The sequence below is a fragment of the Berghia stephanieae genome, chromosome 2 (genome assembly GCF_034508935.2).
Source record: "Berghia stephanieae isolate SIO BIC M18660-M18661 chromosome 2, UCSD_Bste_1.3, whole genome shotgun sequence".
NCBI classification, from domain to species: domain Eukaryota; kingdom Metazoa; phylum Mollusca; class Gastropoda; order Nudibranchia; family Aeolidiidae; genus Berghia; species Berghia stephanieae.
The window spans coordinates 62,024,239-62,039,122 of NC_088361.1; the positions used below are offsets into that span (position 1 = coordinate 62,024,239).

General features: G+C 36.9%; 1 protein-coding gene across 3 annotated transcripts in view; it reads right to left on the reverse strand.

Moving 5' to 3' along the window:
* The window catches only part of LOC144965286 (calcitonin gene-related peptide type 1 receptor-like), a 262,580-nt gene that overhangs the window by 207,703 nt on the left and 39,993 nt on the right, over positions 1-14,884 (reverse strand). For all 3 annotated transcript variants that reach the window (XM_078900471.1, XM_078900473.1, XM_078900477.1), the window contains exon 2: positions 6,509-6,584. The gene's annotated coding sequence lies outside the window, so the exon portion shown is untranslated. The remainder of the gene's footprint in view (positions 1-6,508; positions 6,585-14,884) is intronic.

A 14,884-nucleotide genomic window follows, 5' to 3' on the forward strand; every position in this document is an offset into this window, starting at 1 on the left:
ATATCCTAATATCTGCGTTTCACAGCCGAGGATTTTGGTGCTCGATCATTGATTTCCACTTTTTTACCTAGTCGACAGTTTAAGCCGAGTCTATATTTTGTCGGGGGTGGGGGGGGGGGGGGTCCCTGACCCTCCTGTCCACTCATTATTGATTGGGTAGCTGAGTCTGTTTGATATGGCGGAAATTATTTTGCAATGTAATAGCACCTTTTCAAAAGGGTAGCAAGGAATTACTATTGTCTGTTTAATGTTGTAAAAACCGATATAAACTCTGCTCCAAGGTCGAACTAGATGGTTCATAAATCCATTTTTTAACGTTCAAACGTCAACAGACATATTTAGCAATGTCCAATTGAGATTTTAACATAGGCGATATCAATAGCAAGTTTTAAATATCCACGATTGCAAACGTTAATTAGACATAGCTAGTTCAAATATCCTCAACCAAAACAAAGTGATCCTAAGCTTCTAGAAGCCACGGACTGTAAAAATTAATAAATAAAAATGAATATAACAGCTTCAAAATAGAACAAAGTACAAACATGGAACGTTTCAGGCTCAAAACCCTTCTTCAGTCAACAACAAAAACAATGAAAACATAATATATACATTACTTTAAAAAAATACAGATTGCGACAAACAACTCTTCGGTACGTCCTCCATGTAGAAAAATCTTGGAATGCAAACAAAAAGAAGAGTTCGCTAGGTAACTAAAGAGTGCTAAATATAGCCAAATGCAAGTCACATAATTGTTCTCCTTATCTTTCTTGATCGTATTAATTGCTTGTATTATTTGTCCTTGGAATTCATGTAAAAGTTTGGTACCTACTATCAACACAATTTGTTTAACAAAGATTATTGCCATTGAGATATTTAATAATGAATAACTGCACCAAGCTGTCGCTCGAAGACAAAAACAAGCTTGTATGACGCATTTCAAAGAGCTGTCGATTATAATACAGAGCTTGCTCGTTTGCTTGACATAAAAAGAAATGTTGCATACAAAATCATAAAACGTGGGAAGAATAATGATGGTACTCTGACATTATCCCTGGAGGCAAACGATACAACAAAGTTAACGATTTGATGAAACAAATCATAACCGACATCACTAAAGAACACCCCTCCTTTATGCTAAATCAAATCAATCAGGAATTGCTTACAAGACTACCTGATGAGTCCAAGAGGACAAACGCTAGGAAAATGCCTTGATGGACAGTTGATACCGATAAAAAAAACTTGAAGGCTCACAGGCAGAAATAAATTCTGATGCAACTAAACATCACCGCTTACATTACGCTACATGGTTGATGGAATGCATTCATCTTGACGATCGTCATAATATAGTAGTGTAACGCCATTAGAAGCTGCTGCCAATGAAAACCGAAACTCAAGATGAGATTGGAAGACATTCGTCATCAACTCCACAGTATGCCGTACCAAGAGAGGATGGCAGTTCTGACACAATTGGCTGAGCAAGAGACCGTTTGACGTCAGTCAAATTGGAAGCATGCTTTTGACGTATGCAAACCTTCATGCCTGCCTGCTTCTTTCAGGACGACATACTAGTGTAATCGTATTGTTGAAAATAAAGAATTCATGATATCTTATCACCTCAAAATCTTGTGTGGCTATTGTATTGACCTAGTTGGGTGTCTATTTTTTTCCCCATTTTCTTAAAGAAATTGTAGACTCTATATTATCATTTCAAACTTTTTTCGTCATTATTTTTTGTTGGCCTATTAAGCACTTGTGTGACGTAGCAATGACATTTGAATTTGCAATGTAGATTTTAAAGTTTGCAACGTGACATTTGACCAGGAAAAACTATATTTTTTCTATTGTCACACTTCTTCCCATTTTTTTTATGAACATGTCGATTTGTTTGTTTGTTTGTTTGTTTTTCTTTCTTGCTCTGCTATATTGGGAGGTTTGTCTTCTTCCATTCCATTTCTTTAAGAATTCATATTTGAAGTTTCATGTTGAAATTTGAAGTTGCATTCATTGACATGAGCTTTGTATTCGGACATCGGGACTTGCTAAGGCACTTGTGTGACGTAACACTGACATTTGAATTTGTAATGTGGATTTTAAAGTTTGCTATGTTGACATTTGACCGGGAAAAACTATATTTTGTATATTGTCATTCTTCCCCAAATTTGAATCACCATATAAAGCGATTGGTTTCGATAGCCAAGCAATTTGTGAACTACAGGATTAAGATATGACCATATTTGCGCTCTTAAGCTGGTTTTGCTTATTTCGATCTTTTCATTTCCGACGGTCATGAAACCTGCCTCTCGTGTCGTAATGCATGTAACGTTTAATGGAATATTATTGTATTCATTGTCAATGGCAATGTGTAGTTTTCTTTGGATATTTAAACAAAAATAAAATCAATTTGCAAATTTTAAACAAACAACATGTATTTTCTATATTATTTTGTCCATGCGCATAAGAGAAAATGAAGAAGAAAAAGAAGAAGAAGAAGAAGAAGAAGAAGAAGAAGAAGAAGAAGAAGAAGAAGAAGAAAAAGAAGAAGAAGAAGAAGAAGAAGAAGAAGAAGAAGAAGAAGAAGAAGAAGAAGTGGCAGATGATAATCTGATGATGATGATGATGATGATGATGATGATGATGACGATGATGATGATGATGATGATGATGATGATGATGATGATGATGGTGATGATGATGATGATGATGATGATGATGATGATGATGATGATGATGATGATGATGATGATGGAGGTGTAGGAGGAGAAGAAGAAGAAGAAGAAGAAGAAGAAGAAGAAGAAGAAGAAGAAGAAGAAGAAGAAGAAGGAGGAGGAGGAGGAGGAGGAGGATGATGAGGAGGACGAGGAGGAGGATGAGGAGGAGGAAGAGAATGAGAAGAAGAAGTAGTGAACATGGAAACCTTTTTCAATTAAAAGGACAGGAATAGTAATATAATTAAAACAGTCCGATGCCAAGAACCGTTATTTATTATTCTTTCAGTTACGCAGAACTCTGTAGTCATTAATCTCCAAAAGGTTATAGTTGGACGAATTAATTGCATGGATCTCTCTGGTTATGATGCAACAAGACATTAATTTGTCCATGAGTAGATGTCTTGCTACCTGTATTTAATATACCAGGTAGTGTTTCCGTCGTTCGAGCTTGAGTGACATTCCATTTAATGTGTCCGTAACGACTAAAAATTGCACAACAGTTGACTAACTTTATCAAATCCTTGCTCAGACAATTTAAATCTTACAAGTACGAGTAAAATCATGGAAACTTTTACCTTTAAATAGCAAAGTGTTTGAAAAAATACAAAAAGATTCAAAAGTTTTTGTTTCAACACTGCTTTCATGATTCACTACGATTTTGTTTTAAAGAAGTCCACGAAAAGATTGCATTTGAAGCGGTCTTATCAATCATATAATATGTGTTAAAAGCTAATTGGAGTAGGTATATTCTTTAACTGTATTTGATAAGAATATGTAATGATAAATGATTTAAAACCGATACCAATCAATGTATACATTTTCATAGCATTTAGATCATTCACATCTTTGCGGTCAAAAAGAAATCTTATAACTCTCGGTCAATAAGAATTTGAACGATCAAGAAGGCATTAAAAACAATTTCTTCTATCAGAGTAATAAATCACGTCGGCTGGTTCCCAATATGATTTGTTTGTATCCTGTTACAATTGCAAAATAGGCGTTGGTCGTTTTATAAACGGTGGTAAAAAGCTGCTAAATTAAATTCATTGTCATGAAGAAAGAAATACATCTATCACCTATCAAACACAAATTGTTGCAATCACTTCGCAAAGACATTAGATATATGTATATTCGACTGTGTCCCTCAAAGCAAAAAGACTGCATGTACAGTCAAAATAAAAGGGAACAAGAGCATAAAACCACATGGGTTGGACATTATAAAGTAGGAAGAGACCTGTAATTTGTGGGCGGATGAAAAACCGGTCCAAGGGGACACAAGTTCTCCCTCTTGAAGGGGATTTTGGACCACCAGAACACGCCCTCGATTTTCCTAAGACAATTAATGATACTGGAGAGAGATTTACAAGAAAAATAGATTATTGTCCACGCATAAAATATAGAACACGACAATTCAGTGAATTCAATGAAGCCTCCTTTCTCAGTTGTTAATGGTACCTATAACATTTTTCTAAGTGCGCTTATTAGTGATTTCATCCAGTATGTTAACAGTGAGGCTTTCAAGAGTAATACTTATTTACCGTAATGTTGCTTTACAGTATGTTAATGAAATCAATCACTTAAACGCCAAAGGATAAGGATCTCGGGTGCTCAAGGCTACTCATTAACTCCATCTGATTATGACAGGGCAATAAGAAGAAAAAGATCGATCCCTCCATGAAAAAAAAATATAACAATCAAGTACGGATAGGTCATTTTGAGAAATTGTGGATTTGAAATCATCATATAATTTCTCGCCTTTTTACTAGAAATTGTTCAGTGTTTTGTTTAGTTTGTTTAGTTTATTTTCTTCTTTTTTTTCTTTTTTTTCTTTTTTTTTTTCTTTTCACATACAGTTATCATCAACTGACATTGTACATATTTAGACCTGATTAGAAATGTGTACCTAGATCCCTTTTTTTCGAACGGTACGATTAATGAGAATATATAACTGTACTGGTCTTTGTCTTTTGTTTGATAGAGGCACCAAAAAGATAAATTGTGTGAAATCAATTCATTGCTCATAAATGGATAGAGTCTAAGTTAAATTTGAGTAAGACTGCGCGGAAGTTGTAGGTGTGGCAAATGAACGCAATAATAGCTTGATTTAACATTGTTGTAATGGTCAATATTTTATGTTGGTTTGAGAGAATTTCCATGACAACAATGAGCCTATAACATTTGGGTTGTCAGATCTACGTGTAGGACCCACTTTACTCTCAGAAAAGGGATAATGGTTAACAAAGTCGAACAGTTCTGCAATATTTCTAAATTTCCCCATTACTTTCATCATGTTTGAGCCACATTCGCTTGAGTGAGATTGGGGCATCTGAGACTTATCAAACGAAGGCATGGAAGGACTACAACATTAAAGAATGGGATGTACTATTGTAGGGAAAAATAGTACTCGGAACACAACAGCTGGTTTTTCTCAGATACGATTGATTATGACTTAATTAATAATAATTACGATCTTCTGCCACGGCATCATAAGATACCATCGCCTAGGCATTCCTAGAAGGAATACAGGATGTCTGATGGAATTACCCATGTTGTCCAAGTAAGCAAATTGGGGGTTAATAATCTTGCCCAAGGAAAAAAGCGAAAGTGCCTGAAGCGGAGCTCGAACCCGGGACCTTCCGAATCACAGAGCAATGCCTTAACCACTCGAACGCTTCGCCAACTTATTTATTAATTATTATGATTGAATCAATATTCACAATCGTAGGAAATAGAAACAAAGAAGTAAATGGATAAATACAATACCGATTGTATGGATATAAGGTCACCCAGTACAATTAACTAGTTAAGCACCGTACACTGGAAAGATCTGTATTTTAAAATTTGGCCAGAAAACTCGTCCTTCAAATATCGATCGGTCAGGATTGAGAATTTTGCCAAGAAGAGGGTCATTTAAATCGATCGATATTTGAAGGACGAGTTTTCTGATCAAATTATCAAATACGAGTTTTTTCAGAGTGCGGCAGTTAACTAATTAAATTTATCTTTGTGAAATGGCACGCTAATTAATATGAAGCGTACCAGCTGTGTTGTTGACGAACATTGACCGGTACAAAATTGAAAATCAGTCGGAAGTTGACTTGCCGTATATCTGACAAACGTACTAAAGGTAAGGACTGATTTGGTGACTAATTAATCGATAACGCTTGGACAGGTAAGATATTGATCTGCATATTAAATAGGTGGTCATTTTGTTACGTATGCCTTCGATTATTAAGCAATTTAAATGCTGGAGAGTAGGTACCGGAATTGATTCTTTCAGCACTATTTCTAAGTCGTTTACATCGTTATGAACTTTGGTTAAATGAGTCAAATATAAGTCATTCATCCCAATAACTGGATGATGTACTATGCCTATTGATATAACGTTTACCAATGTTTTCGTCATATTGTCAATGCCATTCTCACTGCTTTATTTATTCTAACTTAGCAAAAACCATGAGTTAGGATATTTAGTAATTGTTTCCAAGACGCAAGGCGATTGTGTGTCTAACCCAAGGCGCGGGCTTAACCCATCTGTAAATCTAACTTACTAAAGCACGCGGTGACCTGAAATGTACATAATATTTAAAATGAACATTTTCTTCCTCCTTTAAAGATATGCAAACAACAATGTTTACAGCAGCCATACAACATGAGGGAAGCATCCCAAAGCAAACTCAACAAAAACATTGCTTTATATCGAATTTAAAATGCAAGCACGATATAATATTAAGATTCTCTTCTCTCTCTCTCTCTCTCTCTCTCTCTCTCTCTCTCTCTCTCTCTCTCTCTAAGCGTACCTGCTGTAGATGTTCGATAGAAGGCTCGTGTTGTCAATTCATTAACGAAATTCCATTGAAGTAATGATATGGAACACTGAAAAAAAGAACAAACGATATTAACGAGATTGTGATGGTGACGGTGGGTGGTAGTGGTTGGTTGGGGTGTTAGTGGTGGTGGTAATGATGATGATGATGATGATGATGATGATGATGATGATGATGATGATGATGATGATGATGATGATAATGATGATGACCAAGACGACGAAGATGATGATGATGGTGATGACGAAGACGACGAAGATGATGATGACGACGACGACGAGACGACGACGATGATGATGATGAGGAGGAGGAGGAGGAGTAGGAGGAGGAGGAAGAGGAGGAGGATGGTGGTGGTGGTAACGACGACGATGACAGCAATGATAAGGGCAGCAACAACAATGACTTTAACAATGTGGCAAATGAAATGGCATTTATTGACTGTCTGCAGGCTACAATCTCTCTGAATGAACTGATCAAATTCGGGGAATAGAAATAGACCGGCCAAACATATCAACGCCGATAGATAATAATCCAATTTTCCTGACATTGTTTCGAGCCAGAGGTGCCTTCAGCTCAATGAAAGATGTAAATTGTGCGTCCGGTTAATTTTGGGGGAAACCATGGGACAAGTATGCACACAATTCGTGTTGTAGCGCCAGGCTGATAAGAGTTGTCATTTTCAGAACTATACCGTGCTATTCCTATTTAGCGCATCGACCTAAATTAGCGCAGTGCCGCTTCACTCTCTTTGTGAAACAACATGAATATTGACTGTCAATACTCAGAGTAACGTGTGACGTGTATAAGAGGTAATAAACGAAAATAAATATAACAGCTTCAACAAATAACAAAATACCAAACACGGAACGTTTCGGGCTCAAACCCTTCTTGTTTTGTTTGTTTTGAATGGTTTTACGGCGCTTGCAATACATTTAGGTCATATAAGCGCCAGTAAAAAGGAAGAAAATGGGGATGGTAAAAAATTCTAGAATTACAATTAAAGCCCCCCAAGAAAAAGGAAGTCAAATGGGAACTGGTTCAAATAGGAAACATATGTAGATTCCAAGAGCAACACCATGTACTTAATTTGAGGTCACCTAAAAGTCTCATCTTGACTCAAGCACAGGTCCCGACCAAGAGGAACACACTCAAATGTTTACAAATCATAATTATATATATATATATATATATATATATATATATGTGTGTGTGTGTGTGTGTGTGTGTGTGTGTTTGTGTGTGTGTAAAACTAAAAATAATACAATACATAACAGAGATGATTTGTCTGTTTCCCTCCCAACCAGAGTATCCGACAAGGGCCAGGACAAAACCAAGTAATCTCATCCCATGACAAAAACAGAAAGCATATTGGAAAACAGATACAAGGGGATAGAAGACACAGTAAGTGCCCACTATGGGAGGTCAGGAGCTCCACCCAGAATAAAATCCTTCCTCGGCCAACAACAATAAACAATTAAAACATAAATACGTTACTTAAAAACACAGATAGATGGAGGACGATACATTATCACGTCCGTGTATCATTGGTCAATAAACTGCCGTACTCAGAAAAATTAAAAGTTGGCCAGATGTCCCAGGTTTGAAAGTTTTTGCCAAGGTGGGGGGGGGGACATTTTAATCAATTGATATTTGGTGTTGTTGTTTTAGACAGCCATTTGAATGATGAATTCTCACTAAATTATACCACTCAGAACGGTCAAGGTCACACATAGTTTTGTGTATTGGCACATTATATTCGGTTGGTGGATGTTATAAGAACTTTACCTAAACGCAAGCCAAATGTGCATATTCCCTTCCATTTGTTTCTGAAAACATCAAAGTGACAAATTAGATCCCCAGCAGAGGCAATCTGTATTTTTGGGATGTTTTTTTTTCTTGTATTTTTCTTTCTTGCTTGTCTGGCACTGTTTCACACACACATTTATTTGAGATCTTTGTCTTCTATTTTTTTAAAACAACTTTCTTTCAATTCTGCCTCCCTGGGTAGTTGATAGGATCTAGATCATCAGTCAGTTTCAGTTCACGGACCACATTTTCCATGTTGGGCGTGACATGATGCCTCTTGGGCGATATTTTAAAAAATTCGGACAGAGACAACGCTGTTAAAGGCCGGGTACTCATTTTACACCTGAGTACGGCGAGAGAATGTGAATAAAGAGCCTTTTCCAAGGACTCAACTATGCGCCGAGGGAGGCTCGAATCCAGGGCCTTCAGATCCGAAAGCGAATGTCATACCACTAGACCACATAGCCGCAAATAAAAACATCAATATATTACTTAAAATACAGGCAGAGACAAATACTTATCTGCCGTCGGTCAGCATTTTAAGTTATGGATTCATGTTTTTATTGTTTTTGTTATTGGCTGAAGTAGAGCTTTGAGTCAGAAACGTTCCGTGTTTGGTATTTTGGTATTTTTCGAAGTTGGTATATATTCATTTCTGTTCACAACAAATAAACGAGCACTCCGGCCTTCTGATTCAATTTTTCTGGCGCTTGATAGGGCTAATATTATAGTGCTTTGTATAAAGCTTGATAATGTCGTTCGTATCAATCAAAGTATGAATGTTGAGTGTTCAATTACAGGTTATCAAGACGAGTTATCAAGATTACTTGACCACGTTATATTGGTCAATTATTGGTGGTCACGTCCTGATTGATCAGCCATTCAACTCGTGTCAACCACCTGTCACTGTACATAATAGATATTGATAAACATAATGATATACGTATCGGACTCGCTGCCTCACTGTCATCTGATATCCTCATATCAATAAATGTCGATGAATCGGTACCCATTCTGACGTAAGAAACATTCCCACTATGATGCATATAGCAATGATGATGCTAAACTAAATTGATGAGAATTTATATTGGCTTATCAAATTGTCAATAACCATTCTCTAGGCGCTATGCAATATTAATTTCTTCGCTATAATTTACCATGAAGATCAACACAAACATCCGCTACTTGTATAACATTTTTCGTATACCCCAAACAAATGTCTTTCGATACTATAGGGGCATTTGAATTTATAAGCTCAATATTTATATGACGAGGAGAAATGTGGGAAAGTCAGCAATTGAAAATTTAGCTGTGCAAATTAATCATTTATATAGCGCAATATCACCTAATGTGCTCAATGGGCCAACAGTAACAGAGACAAAGCTATTAGCGACAAGGTACTCGTTATTGATGTTATGCGCGTAGCTTAATTACTTACAACATCCGCCAGCCGGATATAACGTACCAACAGACACACGACTATGAGTAAGCTTACACGTTTAGTCTAATTGGATTCAATAGTCTGATGTCACGTCGCCCAGCAACGGCGGCCATCGTGGTTCTAAACAAAGAAAATCGGTACTTTTTATTCTTCATGCTGGCTAGAACTTTTCATATGTCTTGTGATCAGAATGTGTAAAAGTCAAAATATGATCAGATTTATAATGGGTTTTTTTTTCCTCTGGATACGCTTTTATGCTCGCCGGAGAAATATTTCATAAGGGCGTCCGCCATTGTTCCGATAGTTTAGAGCCAGTTACTAAGTTACCATGCGTCATTACGAGGGAAGTGACGTTACGACTGTTGAAGGATATTATTACAAGTCAGTGGGAACTACCCAGAAAAATGGCTGGCGAAACAAATAATAACAAAGACCTGGGCGACATCCCATCAGAAAAGATATCGCAAATAGGCTTACCGTTAGGCGCCTTAGCAAGGGATTGAAATCAAGATTCTCGTTTAGAAGAAGGCGTCAGTACTCTTGATATCAGACTGTTTTTCAATCGTAACATAGAGCCAACTGTATAATGGGTATAATCTAAAGAACCTTTCCATGTGCCCTTGTCATTGGTCAAATTGCAGAGTGTGCTCAAAATGACCCACATAGTGAAATGTGTTCAGTTTGAGAAACATCAAACATAACAATGGGGATGATCTGTAGATAGAATGCGCTTGGCCAAGGAGTTCACAACATTGCCATCCGGAAGTATAACGGACCAACACACAAACTCTGTGTAACCATGAACTTTTATAGTCTGGTTAATACAGTTTAGTGAGAACAACTCACAAACGCGGATGGCAAAAACAATAACAAAGGCCTGAGTGACGTCATCTTCGAACTATCTATAGGGAGAATGAAATTTATATCACCGTAGCCATCGTTAAGTTATAAACTGACACTGAGCGTAGCCATCGTTATGTTATAGCCTGATACTGAAATCCAAAAGGACTGGCAGTTTGACGTCATTAGTGAGTTGTCGTTAGTAGAGCTCGTGGAAACAAGACATTTCATTGGTTGAACTATTGAATTCAACTCACTATTTGTTTTCTTTTGTAGCAAAAGACTGGCATTTTGACGTCATTTTTTGGTCAGTATCAGGCCATAACTTTACGAAGGCCACGCACTGAGACCCAAAAGGACTGGTCTTTTGACGTCATTATTTGGTTTTTGCACCGCCTAGTGAGTTGTCGTTAATAGTTCTCATGGAAACAAGTGGACCCATTGGTTGTACTATTGAATACAACTCACGATTTGTTTTCTTTTGTGGCCAAAGACTGGTCTTTTGACGTCATTTTTTGGTCAGTGTCCTTCAGTTGTGTCCACAATCATAGTAAACACTATCGTGAGGACACCTCACATAAAAACAATGTTTTGACAGGCTTGCATTATTTCAGTAAACAAAAATTATACATAACACAATGGGCACGATCTATATTACATTTCCATGTGCTCGAGGTCATTGGCCACATTACAAAGTGTGCTCAAAATGACTCGCATAGTGAAAAGTGTTCACAGTTAAAGAATAACCAACGTTACAAGTGGTCATTTTGCTCAGTATGACTCATGGGTATTTTTACAACTTTCATAAACAAAGCAACATGATTTGATAAATTGAGAAAACTCCAATCGTTGTACAGCAACAAATCATGTGATCGATGACTCGGTTGGACGAAAAAATGAATATAGATAGAATGCGCTTGGCCAAGGAGTTCACAACATTGCCATCCGGAAGTATAACGGACCAACACACAAACTCTGTGTAACAATGAACTTTTATAGTCTGGTTAATACAGTTTAGTGAGAACAACTCACAAACACGGATGGCAAGAACAATAACAAAGGCCTGAGTGACGTCATCTTCGAACTATCTATAGATCGCTCTCATTAACCACAGTACTGAGATACATCAGTACCGTTTATGTAGAAAAGGAACGAAGTTGACGTCACTCAACTGTTTCTTTTTGTTTTAGATAGCCATTTTAATGATTAGTTCTCACTAAATTCTATCAATCAATCAGACTAAAAACGTTTCAGTCTCCACATAGTTTTGTGTGTGGTGCGTTATATCCGCCTGGCTTAAACGTATAGACTCAATAATCAAGGGTCTGAATTTGGTAACAATAGCATTCACTCAAAACTTTTCTCAAGTTTTTACATCATAAACATCATCATAATTTAGTTAGTTTAGTACTCACAAGAAGCGATGGTCTTTACAAATGTAAATAGTCATTATCAGGCTGTGATTCGCTGGTATAAATAATTAATCGGCAAATTACCAAGGCGCCCGGTTGTTGATAGACTAACATACTGACATAATTCCATTACTAACATCCCGCCACCAATATTATTATTATACCTTCACACATTGACTGTGTGATGAGAAGAGTAGATGGTTGGTTACAGTAGGATCAAATTACCTAATCAATTACTTGTTGGCAATGGCTTTTATTATTGTAAAGCAGTAGCGCCATTCAGGTTGGCCGATAGTACAGATGGAACGAAATGAACGCCACTCAGGCGATTGGAAAAATTATATGAATGGTGTTGTAATTGTAATGTGTCGAACTGAGTCAAAATATTGTGATAACACTCACAAACTGTAGGGCTGATTGCTTCGAGTGATAGGCAAGTACTAAAGATGATTATGGTACTGACCTGTCTTGCCAGTTTATGAGTGAAAACTTTCACGTTTTGTGAATTGTGCTGCACAACTTTCATTGAAAATTAAAAATCAATGGCTACCCTGTACGACCTGTTTGTCTTGACCTCCGTGTTAAGTGTTGGTGTTAGCAAGGGACCCTCTGCAAAACGCGGTGAGCACTTTTAGTGGATATTGCGCTAAATAAACGTTCTAGTTTTTGTTTTTTTAATTAATCTGGTCTAGTGCAGGAAACATGAACCGTTGGGTAAAATATTGATCGAGTGTAAAGTATTGAGATGCGGCATACAAGTGTGGTATAATAATAACAAGCCGTCCATGTTCCTGCGTGTGTGTGTGTGTCCGTACTAATGAGGTAAGTACATTCCTTTCTCAAGAAACAGATTCTCATGCTGACACATTTAATTAATGAGATCAGAGAGGTTCCGAGCTATTTCTGTTTGTACTCCGTAGCAGGAAACCATTCGGTGTCTATAATAATCATTTGGTTTAATCGCGAACAATTCCAATGTATTTGATTTATTTTCGGGTTAATTTGTAATGAAAACCTTTCTACGTCAATGTCTAGTATATTAAATTAAAATAATGCGAGAAATTATTTTCAGACCGGAAATTATAGAAGGTGAAATGTAAATAGGGTGGAAACAAAGATTGCAGCCGGCACGATGTTTCATTCGTACTTTAGGTTTTAGTAATAGCACTAACCGCGAGTATACTTCATGCGTGGTCAAGAAGTCTCTCTCTGAGACTAGGTGCGCATATTGGCAGATCTGATAACAGAACGCAACTATGGGCCTGTTCTAATATTGTTGCAATGGACAACATTTTGTGTTGATTTGAGAGTAGTCCCATTACAACAATGAGCCCGTGATAATGTGGGTTATCAGAACTGCATATAGGTACACATCGCTCTGGCATGATGATAAAAAATAATATTGAATGAAAAGGACTAAACCCGCTTCTTTTTTTTAAAAAAAAAGAAGAAAATAAAATGCTTAAAATGGAGCGTTTCATAGTCAAAATCTTTCTCCAGCTAACGACATAAATATGTGGAAATAACAATACCTTACATAGATGCTAGAAAAAGGTAAGACAAAAAATGTCACAACACATATCATCGGATTAAATTAAGGTTTAAATTATTCACTTTTGACTTATTAGTTATGCAGTCGGTTTTAGATTGAGACGTTTTAGCTTCAAACCCTCGTGTTTTTCGTGAATTGATGTTTTAGAGGATCTTTTTTTTTATCACAGATAGGCATTAAAACATTGGCGATACCTTTAGCAAGCGCTATACACATTTTTATTATTACTAATATTAACAACATTATCATAATCATCATTATAATCATTATTGCTATCATCGTCATCGTCATCATCATCATCATCATCATCATCATCATCATCATCATCATCACCATCATCATCATCATCATCATCATCATCATCATCATCATCATCAGAATCATCAGAATCATCATTCTGAATAAGATTAAACTAACAGTTTAAACATTGAATATGTGAGACCAAAACGTAGTTGTATGACCAGGCGGTAAAGTAACTGAATGATCACAGGTTATGATGAGCATTATCAAATACGACAGTTTCATATCACATTCTTTTAAACTTCAAATGAATACATTAGTAGGGGAATTAGGCTAAAACCGTGTAAATTCGGGTTGAAAGCATGAAATTTTGCGTATATGTTGCTAAGACCCATAGAGCCACTCTGACAATCAATCATAACGTATCGGTTAAAAGCCTTAGATTTTACCTATTACAGCTATATTAAACAGGGGAAATAGCTGCGTAAAAATATATAGTTTCTTCATATCCATTGTATTAGGGAAAATTAGGCTAAAACCGTGCACATTGGGGTTGAAATCCTGAAAATCGGCATATAGGTAGCTAAGACCCGTATAAATAACACCTGCTATAGAACCACTCTGGCAATTTATCATTACAGTGAGTTTTTAGCACTTTTATTTTTTCCTATATAGCATTACTTATCCGAGGAAATAATCACGATAATACAATGTGCGTTCTAAAATTTTAAATACACTGGTAACCATTTACGGTAGCTAACCGATGGTTATTTCGTGTTGTAGCTAGTAGGTAAAAGAGGGAGAGGGGGAGACGGAGAGAGAGAGAGAGAGAGAGAGAAAAAGGGGGAGAGAGATAGAGAGAAGGAGAGAGAGCATTATACTCATTACTGTATTGACCTAACACCCCCCCCCCCCCCCCCCCCGCACATACACAAGTCCGTGCAAGGCAAACCGGACCCTAAACACTTGCATCGGGTGCCGATACATTCTCTCTTACATGGACACTTGATGAGTTTTTGGGACAATTTTGACAATTCTGGAAATGTGCTCCACAGTGG